The following is a 17323-nucleotide window of genomic DNA, read 5'->3' on the forward strand; positions in this document are numbered from 1 at the left end:
GGCGGAGGGCGAAGATACCTTGGTAAGAACATAGGGCTAAATGCTGGATTAGTATTGGGAGAGGGCCTGACCCACGAAGTCACAGAATCTGAAAAAACAGCTCTTTTCCTGTGTTCCCAAAGCCTTCAGAACTAGTATACATACATTAGACAGTCATCTCACTAATAGAATCTCCCCAAAAGAAATGCTCGGAAACGCAGACTAGGATATAAACCAGAGATGTCTGTCAGCATCATTTGTAATCGTGAAAGACTGGAAACGACCTCAATGTTGCTTCCAACAATTGGAAATGGTTAGATACATGACCGCATGAAACACCTTGTAATATTATGCCGCTGTTCAACACCTCGATTAATAATTTTTAACGATGTTGAGAAATGAGTCTGATTAAGTGTAAAAGAAAAAACAAGACTGCTTTCAATGTGGACTGTGTTCTCAGCAACATAATGTACTGATAGGGAGGAAAAGAAGGGTTAGGAAAACACCAAAGGATGCACCAAATGTTACCACTTGTTTCTTCTGCTTGGTGGAATTCTGGATGTGAATTCAGTAACCTAGGGAGGCTGTGTTCTCTTGCTTATTGGGTTGTCATTTCCTAGGGATGATGTTAACATGTTGGTTTGTTCTTTTGGTATTTGCCTTGCTTTAAGGAAGGATCAGAGAACTGAAGTATTAAAATCTAGGAGAAAACCATAGCTGGTGAAGGACTTCCCTGGTGGCCCAGTGGTTAAGACTCTGCCTTCCAATGCAGGGCACGCAGGTTTGATCCAGATCCCACATGCCGTGGAGCAACAAAACCCGGGAGCCGTAGCTAGAGAAAGCCCGAGCACCACAGTGAAGACCCAGCGCAGCTGAAATTTTCAAAATTAAATTAAAAAAAAAAAAACATAGCTAATGAGCGCTGAGATTACTATTATAGGTGTTGTTTTCCAAATTTCTTTGAAAAGTGGTAAGAATGGAAGTGAAGATGACGGAACAGTCTAGTTTCTCTGCTTCCCTTCATATAAATTTAGCTATTTCCGATAAGTTAGACAAAACATTTTCTCTGGGCTATGCTAATGCTGTATTCAGCAGAACCTCCTTGGTCTTGAGGGCTGGTCTTGCCCACCCAGAATGTCTGACACAGCTCCTGTAGTGGAGGTCAGGGTCCTTCCCACCACACGAATGGGCCTGAGAGGTAAGGATACTCAAAGGCAGTGGCTATGGGTCACCTTAAATTCCACCTGAGGGGGACTGCCTACTCACTGCTCTGGAACCTGAGCCTCCCCGTGTCTGAAAGAGCTATTTGGATATGGAGATTCTGACCTTGAGATCAATCTAAGGCTGCTCACCCTTTTCCAATAGCCTAAGACTTGAGCCAAGAGAACATTTTGCATCCTTTCACCTGGCCCTTTCCTGCATTCTATCCACTTCAGTGACTCAGGCTCGCCCAGAGCTGACACTGGCCATGAGTTCCTAACAGTCTGGGATGCATTTCTTTCTTTCTTTTTAAGTATTTATTTATTTATTGGCTGTGTGGGGTCTTAGTTGCGGCAGGCGAACTCTTAGTTTTGGCGTGTGGGATCCAGTTCCCTCACCGGGGATGGAACCCGCGCCCCTTGCGTTGGGAGTGCAGAGTCTTAGCCACTGGATCACCAGGGAGGTCCCTGGGATGTGTTTCTGAGCAAGGGAATTCTGATCTTTAGAGTGAATCTACATGGGTGGTTTTTACCTACCCTCTGCCAGCCAGTTCCAACTTTGCTTCATAAATGAGAACTTTTGCATATCATGGTCCAGCCACCATATTTTTCCTAGCTGCAGGCCTGGAGTTTCTGTGGCCTTGGTGTTGCTTCTGCTTGAGAGGTTTAACTGATAACATAGCAGAGCAACTTAAAAATAGCCCAGTAACTGCCTCTCTCTGACGTCAAAGATCTGCACCTCTCTCCCCCAGGCCTACCTGTCCTGGGACTGGGGTCCTGCCCTCCTGGCCTCCTGCCCCGCTGCTGGCTGAGTCCAGGCTGAATCCTCCTAAGGACCAGGAAAGGGACTGGGGGATCCTGGCCTCTTTGCACTCAGAGGAAACCCTCTGGTATGTATTTCCTAAAAGTGTCTCTGGTCATAGAGTGGTTTTCTCAGACATGGTACAGTGATCACCTCTGGATGATTTCTCATTGCATCTGCAATGCCAGGCTCTGTGCTGGGAAGTGATGTTGGAATATGATGAAAAGCCAGGACCTAGCTGCTTGTGCGCTGTAAATTCAGCCTTTAACTTTAAAAATTAGTGTTTTATTGTGAAATGTGTATTCTTATAGCATATGACATAATCTCAGTTGGCACGTAGTACAGTGTGTTAAAAAAAAGAAAAAGCCTGGGCTCTGGAACCAGACCACCTGAGTTAAATTCTACCCTAGCCAGTTGGAAGCTGGGTGCGCTTAGGTCTGTTCCTTAACATCTCTGGTCACTAGTTTCCTTGTTTGTAAAATGGCTTGATAACATCAGACCTACCTTAGAGATGGTGATGAGGGGTTATATGAGGGGTTTTTTAATATTTAAATTATTTATTTATTTATGTTTGGCTGCACTGAGTCTTCTTTGTGGCATGCAGATTTTCTCTAGCTATGAAGAACGGGGGCTACTCTCTAGTAGCAGTGCACAGGCTTATTGCAGTGGCTTCTCTTGTTATGGAGCATGGGTTCTAGGCTCACAGGCTTCAGTAGTTGTGACTCAACGGCTCTAGAGCATGGGCTTCATTAGCTGTGGCACTCAGGTTTAGTTGCTTCGAGGCATGAGGGATCTTTCCTGATTAGGGCTTGAACCCGTGTCCCCCGGGTTATATGAGTTTTAAACATGGAAAGCATTTAGAACAGTGCTGAGGATAGAGGAAGCATTGACTAATAATGAATAAGTTCATTTTTAAATTGTAAAATATGGATAACACAAAATTTACCATTTTAGTCATTTCTAGGTGCTCAGTTCAGTGGCGCTAATTGCATTCACATTTTGTGGCCATCACCACCATCCACCTCCAGAAAGTCTTCATCTTGCAGAACTGGGACTCTACACTCATTAAGTGATAACTCCCCATCCCGCTCTGCTCCCAGCCCCTGGTAACCACCATTTTATGAATTTGACTCTTCCAGGTTCCTCACATAAGTGGAATCCTGCAGTATTGTCTTTTTGTGATTGACTTCTTTCACTGAGCCGAATGGCCTAAAAGTTCATTCATACTGTAGCACATGTCAGAATTTCCTTCTCTTTTAAAACTGAGTAATATCACATTGTGGGGCTTCCCTGGTGGCTCAGCGGTAAAGAATCCACCTACAGTACAGGAGATGCGGGAGACATGGGTTCAGTCCCTGGATTGGGAAGATCCCCTGGAGGAGGAAATGGTAGCCCACTCCAGTATTCTTGCTGGGAGAATCCCATTGACAGAGGAGCCTGGTGGGCTACAGTCCGTGGGATCACAAAGAGTTGGGCACGACTGAGCACACACTCATGCAATATCACATTGTCTACACGACATTCTGTTTATTCCTTCATCTGTAAATGGGCATTTGAACATTTGAGTTGTTTCCATATTTCAGCTACAGTGAATAATGTTGCTGTGAACACGGGTGTACAAATATGGGCCCAAGTCCCTGCTTTCTCTTCTTTTGCCCAGAAGTGAAATTGCTGGATTCTCTGGTAATTCTGTGTTTAATGGTGTTAGGAACCATTGTACTGTTTTTCATAACAGCTGCGCCATCATTCTCATGGCTTTAAACACTATCTACCAGCAGATGAATTCTATACAACTTCATACCTTTCCTGAGCTGTAGGTGAAGTGAAAGTGAAAGTTACTCAGTTGTGTCTGGTTCTTTGCGACCTCATGGACTATACAGTCCCTGGAGTTCTCCAGGCCAGAATACTGGAGGGGTAGTCGTTCCCTTCTTCAGGGGATCTTCCCAGCCCAGGGACTGAACCCAGGTCTCCTGCATTGCAGGTGGATTTTTACCAGCTGAGCCACCAGAAGCCCAGCATGGAGGGAGGTAGGGAGCTGTAGGTAGATGTACACAATTGCCTACTTGGTCTTGTCAGTGTGATGTCTCACAGGCATCTCGAAGTTAAATATGTCCCAAACTGCACCTCTTACCCCACCCTGCTCTTTTCTGTTTTGGTAAATGACACTAACTGAGCGTCGGGTTGCCCCAAATAGCTTTTAAGCAGGATAAGCTATAGAATTTGCCAGACCTGGTGCTACATGAAGATGGGCAGGAATAAGGTGGTAAATTCCTCCTCCTTTCAGGGTTGTGCCCCCATCCCCAGTGTACTGGCCATCCTGGGGGCATTGAAGCCTCTGTGCTGGGACCTGCCCAGTACCTGGATCCAGGGTGGCCCTGAACCTCCACTAAGGTCCCCACCAGCCTGGGGTGGGGACATCTCTTGGCATTGATCACACCCCCATGAAGCTGGCCGCGAATCCTTCAGTGAATCTTGGATTCCTTTTTTCCTCACCTTCTAAGTTCACTTTATCATCAAGACCTATGAATATGACCTCTGAAATCCATCTCAGCTCTTCTCTGTCTCTCCTGCCATGATGAACATCCAAGCTGCCATCACTTCTGTCTACTATTAGAAGCCACCCACCTGGTTTCTTTCACTCACACTTGCCCCTCCCCCTACATTCCACACACAAACTGGTGTGATTGTCTCCAAAAATAAATTAGTCCATGTTTACTGCCCGGTTTTAAAACATTTGTGGGCTCCTTGCCACGTATAGAATGAGATGTCAGCTTCTCACCAAGGTGTACAAAGCGGGTGATTTCCCGGGTGTGCCGGGAGCCGTTGTGGGAGGTCCCGCCCGTGACGAGGTCATGAAGAAAATACCGGGCAGGCAAGGCCATACAGGACCCCATCCATGACGAGGTCATGAGGAAAAAACCTGACAGGCAAGGCCGTCTAGGATAAAGGACCCTCCAGGTTGGCCTCGGCCTCTACCCCACTGTATATCCTCCCCCCTTTTCTGCTGTTGTTCTTATTTGCCCTGCTGCAGATTCTTGTGTTGCCTGCCGAGAGCTCTCCTGCTCCTCTTTCACTGAATAAAGACCAACTTAAAAGCTAATTAATAAATCTCCTGGATGCTGGTACCCTATGAAGGGGCCAGGGATGAAGGAAATGCTTCAATTCAAACCCTTTTGCTGGCATTCTGGCTTGTGTGATAAATATGTGCTCTCATTGCAAAAAATGCTCTTGATTGTTCTAAACATCCTAAGCACAGTACGCTAACAAAAGAAACTATTAAGCATAGGCCCCTTCACGGGGTGAGAAAAGCTCCACAAATATGATAGCCACAAATGTGCCTAAAGAAAATAGTTTAGATAGAGATTAGCTGGCGACTTCTTGCAGGTAGTTAACTTTTAGACTAAGAGCCTGTTTTGTGCCATATCTGCTGTTTCTGCAGTCCTTCGCATTTCTGTTCTGTAAAAATGTAATCCTATCTAGTTCTCATAGAGATGACGCTTATTAGAAAGAAAATAGATTAATTATAAGAAAAACAGGGTCGACTACTGAAGTTGCTTAAGTCACACCAGGTGCAAGCCATAAAATGTTAGCAGGCCTGAAGGCCAAATGATAAGAAAGACTCTTGTGAACGAAAAAGTATGTGGGTGACATCCAGTTTCTGTTGAAGGTCAAGTTGCTGTAATGTTTTGAGATGCCCTGTGTGTGAGCAATATGCACTTCCCCCAAAGATGTTGTTAAGGGTATAAAGGGGCCGTGCAAAGATAAACTTCAGACTCAGTCCCGAGCTTTGTCTCACTCTCTCTCTCATTCGCCGACGCCGTTCATCCTGAGGGTTCCCCTGGATCCTGCTGGGGCTGGACCCCGGCAGCCCTGTGTGCTCCTCTTTTCTTTTCCAGGTGTGGTTTCCTGTTTTCTACACCTTGAAGATGCCAAGGCTGGAATGGTCTCAGGGCAGTTTTTCCACCTGGAACCACTGACATTTTGGATGACCCTTTGCCTGTGGGTTTGTCCCTTGCATGGTAGGTCAGCAGTATCCCTGACTTTTAACCCTTAGATGCCAGTGTCACCACCCCCTGCAACCACCTTGTGAGGACAGAATGTCCCTGGACATTACCAAAAGTCCCCCCAAGGCCACCCGCTTCCTGTGCTTCAGAACCTTCCTTGGAGCCCTAGAGCCGTGGTTCCTCCCTCAGACTGGATCATTGCCCCCACACGCCCTCTACCACCTTCACTCTGGTTGCATCTTCTTGTCCTTCGAAGAGCAAAGAAATCTGCCTGCCATGTGGGAGACGTGGGTTCGATCCCTGGGTTGGGAAGATTCCCTGGAGAAGGGAATGGCTACCCACTCCAGTATTTGGTCTGGAGAATTCCGTGGACTGTAGAGTCCATGGCATTCATTGCAAAGTGTTGGACACAACTGAGTGACTTTCACTTTCACTTTCCCTGATCAACCAATATAAAGTTGTCTCTCAGTCACACTGTATTTGAGATTGCTATCTAAATACTCACCAGACTCTGGTTTCCCTCTTGTTTAGTTATTTGTTTGCTTACTTTCTGTCCCTCCCCTCCATCCCCCACCAGGATGCAAGCTCTTTAGAGTGGTCATGTCTGTCATTTTGGTTGAGTGCCGTATTCCTGACACCTGGAGTGGAACCTGGCATATGGTAAGTGCTTAGTGTATCTTTAGGCTTCCCAGGTAGAGAACCCACCTGCCAATCCAGGAGACATAAGAGACTCGGGTTCAATCACTGGGTTGGAAAGATCCCCTGGAGACGGACATGGCAACCCTCTCCAGTATTCTTGCCTGGAGAATCCCAGGGACAGAGAAGTTTGGCAGGTTATAGTCCATGGGGTTGCAGAGAGTCAGAGATGACCGAAAAGATTTAAAACACATGCAGTGCATCTTTGTTGAATGAATGAATTCACAACACTTTGATTCTTATTTACTTATTTTTAAATGGAAGCATAGTTGATTTACAACATTGTGTTCATTTCAGGTGTATAGCGAAGTGATTCAGTTCTATATCTGTGTATACTTTTTCAAATCCTTTTCCATTATGGTTTATTACAGGATGTTGAATATAGTTCCCTGTGCTATACAGTAGGGCCTTGTTGTTTATTTTATACACAGTAGTGCATATTTGATCATCCTAGACTCCTAATTTATCCCTCCTACCTTTCCCCTTTGGTAACCATAAATTTATTTTCTATGTCTGTGAGTCTGTTTCTGTTTTGCAAATAAGTTTATTTATATAATATTTTAGATCCAACATATAAGTGATATCATATGATATTTGTCTTTCTGTCTGACTTAGTATAATAATCTGTAGGTCCATCCATGGTGCTGCAAATGGCATTATGGCTGAGTAATATTCCATTGTATAAATGTACCACATCTTTTTTATCCATTCGTCTGTTGATGGACATTTGGGATGTTTCCATGTCTTGGCTATTGTAAACAGGGCTGCTATGAACATTAGGATGCATATATTTTTTCGAATTATAGTTTCCTTTGGATATTTGGCCAGGAGTGGGATTGCTTGATCATAAGGCAACTCTATTTTTAGTTTTTAAAAGAACTTCTACACTATCTTTCCTGGTGACTCAGATGGTAAAGAATCTGCCTGCAATGAGGGAGACCTGGGTTTAATCTCTGGGTTGGGAAGATCCACTGGAGAAGGGAATGGCTACCCACTCCAGTATTCTTGCCTGGAGAATTGCATGAACAGAGGAGCCTGGCGAGCTACAGTCCATGGGGTCTCAGAGAGTCGACACAGCTGGGCAACTAACACTTTCACTTCACCTGCTATAGCAGTGTAGGACAGTTCCATTTTCTCCACATCCTCTCCAGCATTTATTATTTTTAATGATGGTCATTCTGACTGGTATGAGGTAGTATCTCGCTGTAGTTTTAATTTGCATTTCTCTAGTGATTAGCAAGGAGAAGGAAATGGCAACCCATTCCAGTATTCTTGCCTGGAGAATCCCAGGGACAGAGGAGCCTTGTGGGCTGCCGTCTATGGGGTCGCACAGAGTTGAACACGACTGACATGACTTAGCAGCAGCAGCAGCAGCAGTGATTAGCGATGATGAGCATATTTTCCATATGCCTATTGGCCATTCTTCTTTGGAGAAATGATTAGGTCTTCTACCCATCATTTGATTGGATTTTCTGTTTTTTTTTGTTATTGAGTTGTATGAGCTGTTTGCATATTTTGGAATTTCAGCTCTTATAAATTCATAACACTTTGAAACTCATGCTTGTTTCTGTGTACTCATCAGGCCATTTTCATTTCTTTCAGTTCTTCCTCTTCTTTCCTTTTTATAGCCTCTACATTCCCTTTCTGATCACCATTTCTGCTCTATTGTCTCTTTTCCTTCTCTTGATAGTTCCCACATTTATTTGATCCAACATCTTTCATGACAGAAACACAAGCTAGTCAAACATGTCACAGATAAAGTGTTGGTGAAATTGAATCAAGCAACAGGATCTCATGGTCAAGTTCATTGAACTTTGCATGGCAGCCAGGACACAGAAGATCCCAGTTGCCTGGGAACCAGACAGGATATCCCTGGGGGGCATCCCGGTGGCCTCTTGCTCTGCCTCTTTCCCCTCCTTCACTCTGAGTGTTGGCTTCTTTCTTCTCTCATTACAGCCAAGACCCACATGCCTCTTTGTTTATCTGGTGAGAAACATTATTTCCATCAATATTTCCATAGACTTTCATTGAAGAAACGTGGCAGATTGAGCTAAAATGTGTTTATCCCAAATTCAAACAAACCATTGGGGAAAGAATTCCTTGGCTCAACTTGGGGAGGAGTCTTTGTTGACTGTCTCCATGTGCCAGGCACCTCTAGGTGATGGGGATACAGAGGACTACAGGACAGACACAATTCTGTTGTCATGGAACTTACATTCTCTGACACTGTACTTGCTCTATGTTTATTACTAAATGCGTATCAAGAACTAGGTCCTTACCTTGTGCCAAAGATATAGCGAACAAATCACACAAGCATAATTGTATATGGTGATGGGGTTAATTTTTTAAAATATTTATTGTTTATTTGGTTGTGCTGGGTTGAGGCATGCAAACTCTTAGTTGCCACATGTGAGACCAGGGTTCGAACCCCGACCCCCTGTTTGGAGGGGGGAGTCTTAGGCACTGGAAGTCGGAAGTCCTGGCTGATAGAGTTTTCATCAGGTTTCTCCAGTGTGACTCTTTCCCTCCCCATTTCCATGCCTTAAAGCTGCTGCATTTGAGGGGAGGGTTGGTGGGCTTCACTTCCTGGACAGTGTGTTTCCGTTCTTCATAGCTCTATTGAGGTACAATTTACATACGGCAGAATTCACCCATTTTAAGTGAACAGTTCATGCATTTTAGTAAAAATTGATATAGTGTACCTGAGGAAATTGGTCTTGGCCGCTAGCAGCCTAAGGATGCAGAGGATTTAAACAGGCAAAGGCAGGGGAAGGTTGTTCTGAGCAAAGCATGTGCCAGCCCCTCCTGGGAGCGTGGCGTGTTCAGGGAACTTGGGTGAGTCTGTGTCACCATCCTTCATTCAATATGCTCATAAATATTTTCCTCAGAACATTTAAAAGTCAACAGCATTTTATTGCCCAAATGTGTAAATCCCAGTTCTGTGAAGCACATGTCTCTCTAAAACAACTCCGTCCCTGTTGGTTTATCCAAGGTTTTACTGTAGCAGTGAGTAAATATTAGGATAGTAAAATTCAGAATGGTCCCTGAGGGGAGGATAAAAGTGTTAATAAGATTTCCCCCCCATTTTTAGGCCTTGTTTAAATGAGAATGTAAAGTACATGTACTATTTCCTCTCTGATTTATTCCCCTTTGGAACAAACCCACCACAACAAAATGAGAATGGGAAGGTGATTCAGAGGCAGAAGAAGGGAAAGGAACTATACTCAGAAAGATATCCTTTTACAAACTTAGAACCTGAAAAAAAATCCAGTTAGCAAAAATACTGAAAGGCCATTTCCACGTGGAAGTATCTATGCAGAAAGAAGATAATAAAATGGATTTGATGTACATATAGTATTGTCTTTGCCACAAGCTAACTTTTCTTATTTGATGCTTTCCACATTAATGCATGTTTATTGTAGCAAGTGAAGTAAGTGTATGAAGGCGAGACCAGTCATCTCCTTACTACTTCCAGCCTCTCCTCACGTTCCCTTCCCTGCCACACCTCTGTCCTTGTTCCTATAACTATACTTCATGTTCCTGTGCAATTCAGGAGAAATGAACTCTGAAAGACTCTTCTGAACTGGAGGTTGTCATGATAATGCTTCTAGAGTTGCTGGGAAACACCTGAAGGGAATGTTCACCCAAGAGGTACCTTGTGTTGACAGAGTAGGGATAGAATGGAAAATCCAGTGCTTTGTTTATTTTTTCTAGGCTCACTGCAGGTGGCTGGCATCTCTGCCCATGGCTAGGCTTTCTGAACTCCCTTGTCACGATTAGAAGCTTAGCTTCTGAATGATAGACCCAGCTGGAGCTGTGGCAGCAGAAAGACCTGGGTTCAGATCCTGGCTTTGCCTCTTATGGTCTCTGTGATGTTAATAAATTTTGTAATGAACCCTTCCTAGGTCATGGAAGCATCACGACTTCAAATTTGAAACAGAGACCTAGTACCTATCTCTGGGGTGTTTGCAGTACCTACTCTGTTTAAATAAACATTTATTTATTTGGCTGTGCCAGGTCTTAGTTGTGTCACATGGGATCTTTGATTTTCGTGAGATCTAGTACCTTGCCCAGGGATCCAACCTGAGCCACCTGCATTGGGAGCATAAAGTCTTAACCACTGGACCACCAGGGAAGTCTACTGCAGTACCTCCTCTTCAATCTCCCAGGTTATTGGATATCTCTGACGTCTTAGGATCCACAGCCAGAGACCAAGGCAAGTCGTATTTAAAGTGTTACAGGGAACTAAGAAGTTGGGCCTAACGTCTGTCTGTGAAACCAAGTGTCATAAGGTTGGGAGGAAAGGAAGAGAAAGTATAGACTTGAGAATGTTAGTGGGGGCTTCCCTGGTGGTCCAGTGGTGAACACTCCATGCTTCTGCTGCAGGGAGCACGGGTTGGATCCCTGATCAGGGAAGTGGGATCCTGCATGCCACATGGCCAAAAAGAAAATGCATAAATAAATGGAAAGGTATTTTTAAAAACCTTAAAAAATTTTAGTGGGCTGAAGTGGATTTGGAGTACTCATTTTGGAAGGTATCCCGGAAAGTGAAGTTTGGGAGATGTAGAGATTGTTAGAAAGATGTTGAGACTGATCAGGCAGTTGGGCTTCCAGTTTTCCTCTTCATTAGTTATGCATTGCTCCCATCAACAGAGGCAGGGTCCTGCTGTGGCAGACCTTTCTTGTTAATGACCCAGTAGAGTAAAAGTTTCCGTGGAGCCCTGAGTGTCCCCAGAGGAAGGGATTGGGTCTGCCCAGTGCTTTAAGTTTGTTCTGCAGTTTAATATACATGTGTATATATAATATACATGTGTGTTTGTGTGTGTGTGCCTGTCCAGTCGCTCAGTCATGTCTGATTCTTTGCGACCCCATGGACTGTAGCCAACCAGGCTCCTTTGTCCATGGGATTTCCCAGGCAAGAATACTTGAGTGGGTGGCCATTTCCTTCTGCAGAGGATCTTCTCGACCCAGGAACTGATGACCTGTCTCCTACAGTACAGGTGGATTCTTGAACACTGTGTCACCAAGGAAGCCCTGAGTTTAATGTAACAGAAGTCTAAAAGCAGAGAAGCCCAATTAAGGACAAGTGGCAAACTTTGCCAATGTTGAGAGGGCAGTGAGGATAAACGTTGACAACTGAAAAAATTAAAAACCAAAAGATCTCGTCAAAGAATTCATCCACATGAGGACAAAGGGCAGCACCCAAACATGAAAACTTGCACATTTACAGGTATACTTTGGAGATACTGAAAATTTGGTTCCAAATTACTGCAATAAAGTGAATATTGTAATAAATTGAGTTGCACACTGTTTTTGGTTTCCCAGGGCTTGTAAAAGTTATGTTTACACCACACTATAGTCAATTAAGTGTGCAAAACATTGTCTAAAAACATATATATGAACTTTAATGAAAAAATGTTTTCTTGCCAAAAATTGTTAACTGGCATCTCAGCCTTCTACAAGTTGTAGTAGTAACATGAGAGATCATGGATCACCAACAAATATAATAATAATGAGAAAACTTTGAAATGTTGTTAGAATTACCAAAATGTGACTCAGAGACACAAGAGGAGCAAATGCTATTGGGAAAATGGCACTAATAAACTTCCTCGATACAGAGTTGCCACAGATCTTCAATTTGTAAAAAAAAAAATGAAGTGTCTGTGAAGCACAATAAAATGAGGTCTGCCTGTACACAAATGTCCAAAAGGGGGGGGGGGGCGGGAATTGAAGAAAGATTCATCAGTTTATTCATTAGAACTGTAAATCACTTTAGGTATTTCAAACAGAGAGGGATTTAATACGTGGAATTCAGTCATAAAGCTGGTGGAAGAGCTGGGAGAGCTAAAAGGTAGAAGGTGGTGTTACCCAGGGACCAGAAATTCAAGGAGCTGGGGACATGTTCCAAGCAGTTAGGGTCTGTATGTTGAAAGCTATTTGTTACCTAGTGTTCTAAGAACAGCTCTGTAGCTTTTCTGGTCTTTGTGCTTCCCTAATCTGTGGAAAAGGTCAGTTTAAATTCCAATCCCAAAGAAAGGCAATCCCAAAGAATGCTCGAACTACTGCACAATTGTACTCATCTCAAGCGCTAGTAAAGTAATGCCCAAAATTCTCCAAGCCAGGCTTCAACAATACATGAACCGTGAACTTCCAGATGTTCAAGCTGATTTTAGAAAAGGCAGAGGAACCAGAGATCAAATTGCCAACATTCACTGGATCATCGAAAAAGCAAGAGAGTTCCAGAAAAACATCTATTTCTGCTTTATTGACTATGCCAAAGCCTTTGACTGTGTGGATCACAATAAACTGTGGAAAATTCTGAAAGAGATGGGCATACCAGACCACCTGACCTGCCTCTTGAGAAACCTATCTGCAGGTCAGGAAGCAACAGTTAGAACTGGACATGGAACAACAGACTGGTTCCAAATAGGACAAGGAGTACGTCCAGGCTGTATATTGTCACCCTGCTTATTAAGCTTATATGCAGAGTACATCATGAGAAACGCTGGACTAGATGAAGCACAAGCTGGAATCAAGATTGCTGGGAGAAATATCAATACCTCAGTTATGCTGATGACATCACCCTTATGGCAGAAAGTGAAGATGAACTAAAAAGCCTCTTGAGGAAAGTGAGAGAGTGAAAATGTTAGCTTAAAGCTCAACATTCAGAAAATTAAGATCATGGCATCTGGTCCTATCACTTCATGGGAAATAGATGGGGAAACGGTGGAAACAGTGGCTGACTTTATTTTTCTGGGTTCCAAAATCACTGCAGATGGTGATTGCAGTCATGAAATTAAAAGACGCTTACTCCTTGGAAGGAAAGTTATGACCAACCTAGATAGCATATTAAAAAGCAGAGACATTACTTTGCCAACAAAAGTTCGTCTAGTCAAGGCTATGGTTTTTCCAGTGGTCATGTATGGATGAGAGAGTTGGACTGTGAAGAAAGCTGAGCGCCGAAGAATTGATGCTTTTGAGCTGTGGTGTTGGAGAAGACTCTTGAGAGTCCCTTGGACTGCAAGGAGATCCAACCAGTCCATCCTAAAGCAGATTAGTCCTGGATGTTCATTGGAAGGACTGATGCTGAAGCTGAATCTCCAATACTTTGGCCACCTCATGCAAAGAGTTGACTCATTGGAAAAGACCGTGATGCTGGGAGGGATTGGAGGCAGGAGGAGAAGGGGACGACAGAGGATGAGATGGCTGGATGGCATCACCGACTTGATGGACATGTGTTTGAGTAAACTACGGGAATTGGTGATGGACAGGGAGGCCTGGCGTGCTGCGATTCATGGAGTCGCAAAGAGTCAGACATGACTGAGCAACTGAACTGAACTAAACTGAATCTGTGGGTTAGATTATAATTTCAAGGCTTAATTTTATGGCTTGTACAACATGGAGTCCCTGTAGGGAATCAAGGCCATAACAATGACCTTGTAGTAACCAACAGGCTGTGAAAGTGGTCCATGGCATCTTAAACTTTGACAAGCAGGCAAATCATACAGCTGGGCTCCCTTGGTTTTGCCTTCCTCTGATTCAGCCCAGGGTTTGTTTGCTGATGGTTATGTAAAGCAAGGAATGGTGCATGTGCCCTTTCCTCCTGGGTGTATTTTAGGGGGGGAAGTGCATCTGTGCTCCTCCAGGTGTGAGTTTAATGTTCCCAGTAGAATGATCTGATGGCAGGGCTGTTGAACATTTCTGTGGACACTCAGGGTTCCATGAATTTTTTTGTGTGCTTTCAATTTATTTATTTTTAATTAAAGGATAATTGTTTTACAATATTGCATTGGTTTCTGCCATACACCAGTATGAATCAGCCATAGGTATACATATGCCCCTTCCCTCTTGAACCTCCCTCCCACCTCGCATCTCTTCCCACCCCTCTAGGTTGTTACAGAGCCCTGGATTGAGTTCCTGGAGTTATGCAGCACATTCCTGTTGGCTATGTTACATACCGTGAGTTTTTGAAGGAAGCAGTTTGGGAGGAGCTCAGGGGTGACTTTGCATAAAGAGGTGGAGAGGGGACCATTTTGGTTTCTAGAATGCTATAATGTTCTCTCTCAGGCTGGCATGCAGTGGCTCATTTCTCAGCCTCCTCCATCGTCCTCCTGTGCCCTGGGTTGTCCCTTCCTGCTTTGCTTCCTTGGATTAGTCCTCCCTGCACGTGGCAGGAACAGGGATCCCAGACCATCCCCCAGTTGGTCTTCCCATTGATAATAGCTCTATTGATAGAGTCTGTGGTTCCTGTGACAAGTCTGTGACAAGTCTTCCTGTTCTGAGGTCCATGCTTGCCACTCTGGAGCAGGCTGATGGATCAATTTCCACAATTTCTATTGTGTTTACTCTTCCTTTAAATGGGAAGATTCTGTATCAGAAAACACATATTTCCACTGAATTCTATCCCTAAGAACTTTCCAATCTTCCCAAAGTAGGGTCAAGTTTCCCATCCAGGGGTCTCCCCCAACTGTATCCTGTCTGCCCCCACATATAGCTCTCTTCTTCACACTCTGTTACTGGTAAAAGCTTTTTCAGCAAGGGAGGGTCTTACTACAATGGTCTTCTAAGCTAAACTTGCCCAAGGAGTGGTGACATTCTGGGCAGCTTCTTAAAGAATATGATCTGAAAGCATGTGATTACCTCTCCTGAGTGTGATCCCCAGGAACTTCCAGATTCAAGAGTTCAGCCAGGCCAATCAAAGGGACACAATTTCTCCCATGCACTGTGATTGACGATTTGCAAAGCATTTAGAGCTTAACACACATTCTTAATTTGATGCTCACATTCAGTATTTTTCCCAGATGACAAAAGAGAAACTCAGGGATTAGGGAGCAGAGGATTGGTTATATAATCGAAAGCTGGGCCAGAAATGAAGATCCTCAGATGCTGACTTCTAGACCTTCTTTCTGTACCAGACAAAGGACTAGCCTAGGAAGATGTAATGAGTGTGGGTGCTTACAGCAAATGTGTCCTTGCAAAGGTCAAAAAGATGAATTTGCCAGAGGCTGGGAAGGGTACATTTTTGCAAAGGAAGCCTTCTGTGAATGGTGGAGGGACGGAGTGGTGAACAAGAGTATGACTGGGGAGGATCCCCTCCATAGAGAGAGATAGTCCTAATAGTCCCATACATTTTCCAAAGATAGTGTCTTTTGATTCAAAGACATTAGAAAAAGCAGGTCTATTCTACATGATTGAAAGAAGACTGGTTTGACTAAAGCCCTGACAAAGGTAGTTGAAGCGTGGTGCATGTTCATCTCTCTGATGCTAAAACTTACACCTTAAGAGGGGAAGGAGGGCTTCCCTGGTGGCTGCTTGCCAATGCAGGGGATGAGGGTTCAATCCCTTCTACAAAAAGATCCCACATGCCGCTGAGCTACCAAGTCCATGTACTGCAACAGATGAGCCTGTGCTCTAGAGGTTGGGAGCTGCAACTACTGAGCCCATGTGCCCTAGAGCCCACGCTCCTCAACAAAAGAAGCCACTGCAATGAGAAGCCCAAGCACCACAACTAGAGAGTAGCCTGCACATAAACGAAAACCCAGCACAGCCAAAGATAAATAAAATTATTTTTAAAAAAATTTTTTTAAAAGGGGAAGGAGAAGAGACTTAAGATATATTAGTGTTTCTCTGCTGTAACACACTTCTAGACCTTATACTTCTGGTATGTTGGGAACTGCTGACCAATGCTGAATCTCCAGGATTCAGGACTCATTTGGGTTTGCCTGGGGGGCTGGCAAGGTATATCCCAGGCCTAGCACCAATCTTGAAGGGCAGTCTTTTTTAAAAAAGATTATTTTATTGAAGTAGAATTGATTTACAGTGACAGTGTTGTGTTAATTTCTCTTGTACAGCAAAGTGATTCAGTTGTATATATCTTCTTTTTTAAAAAAATTAATTTATTTTTTATTGAAGGATAATTGCTTTACAGAATTTTGCTGTTTTCTGTCAAACCTCAACATGAATCAGCCATAGGTATACATGTATCCCCTCCCTTTTGAAACTCCCTCCCATCTGCCTCCCCATCCTACCCCTCTGGGTTGATACAGAACCCCTGTTTGAGTTTCCTTAACTATATAGCTATACAGCTATAAACTATAATATTAGTTTCCTAATATTCCTTAGCCATGGGAATATTCCTTATTCCCATGGGCTATCTATTTTACATGTGATAATATAAGTTTCCATGTTACTCTTTCCATACATCTCACCCTCTCCCTCCTTCTCCCCATGTCCATAAGTCTATTCTCTATGTCTGTTTCTCCATTGTTGCCCTGTAAGTAAATTCTTCAGTATGAATTTTCTAGATTCCATATGTATGCATTAGAATATGGCATTTATCTTTCTCTTTCTGATGTATTTCAAAGTGAAGTACTGACTTCAAATGCATTAGTACTGACTCAAATGCATTCCTTTTTATGGGTGAGTAATATTCCATTGTGTATATGTACCACAACTTCTTTATCCATTCATCTGTTGATGGACATCTAGGTTGCTTCCATGTTCTAGCTATTGTAAATACTGCTGCAATGAACAATGGGATACATGTGTCTTTTTCAATTTTGGTTTCCTCAGGGTATATGCCTAGGAGTGGGATTGCTGGGTCACGTGGTGGTTTTATTCCTAGTTTTTTAAAGGAATCTCCA

General features: G+C 43.6%; 1 long non-coding RNA gene across 1 annotated transcript in view; it reads left to right on the plus strand.

The window, feature by feature from the left end:
- The first annotated feature begins 6551 nt into the window (after positions 1-6551).
- LOC136157808 (uncharacterized) overlaps positions 6552-17323 on the plus strand; it is a 31613-nt gene continuing 20841 nt past the window's right edge. The window contains exon 1 of the long non-coding RNA XR_010661280.1: positions 6552-6644. This is a non-coding gene — a long non-coding RNA (uncharacterized lncRNA). The remainder of the gene's footprint in view (positions 6645-17323) is intronic.

This window comes from Muntiacus reevesi, chromosome 2, assembly GCF_963930625.1.
Source record: "Muntiacus reevesi chromosome 2, mMunRee1.1, whole genome shotgun sequence".
Classification (NCBI taxonomy): Eukaryota; Metazoa; Chordata; class Mammalia; order Artiodactyla; family Cervidae; genus Muntiacus; species Muntiacus reevesi.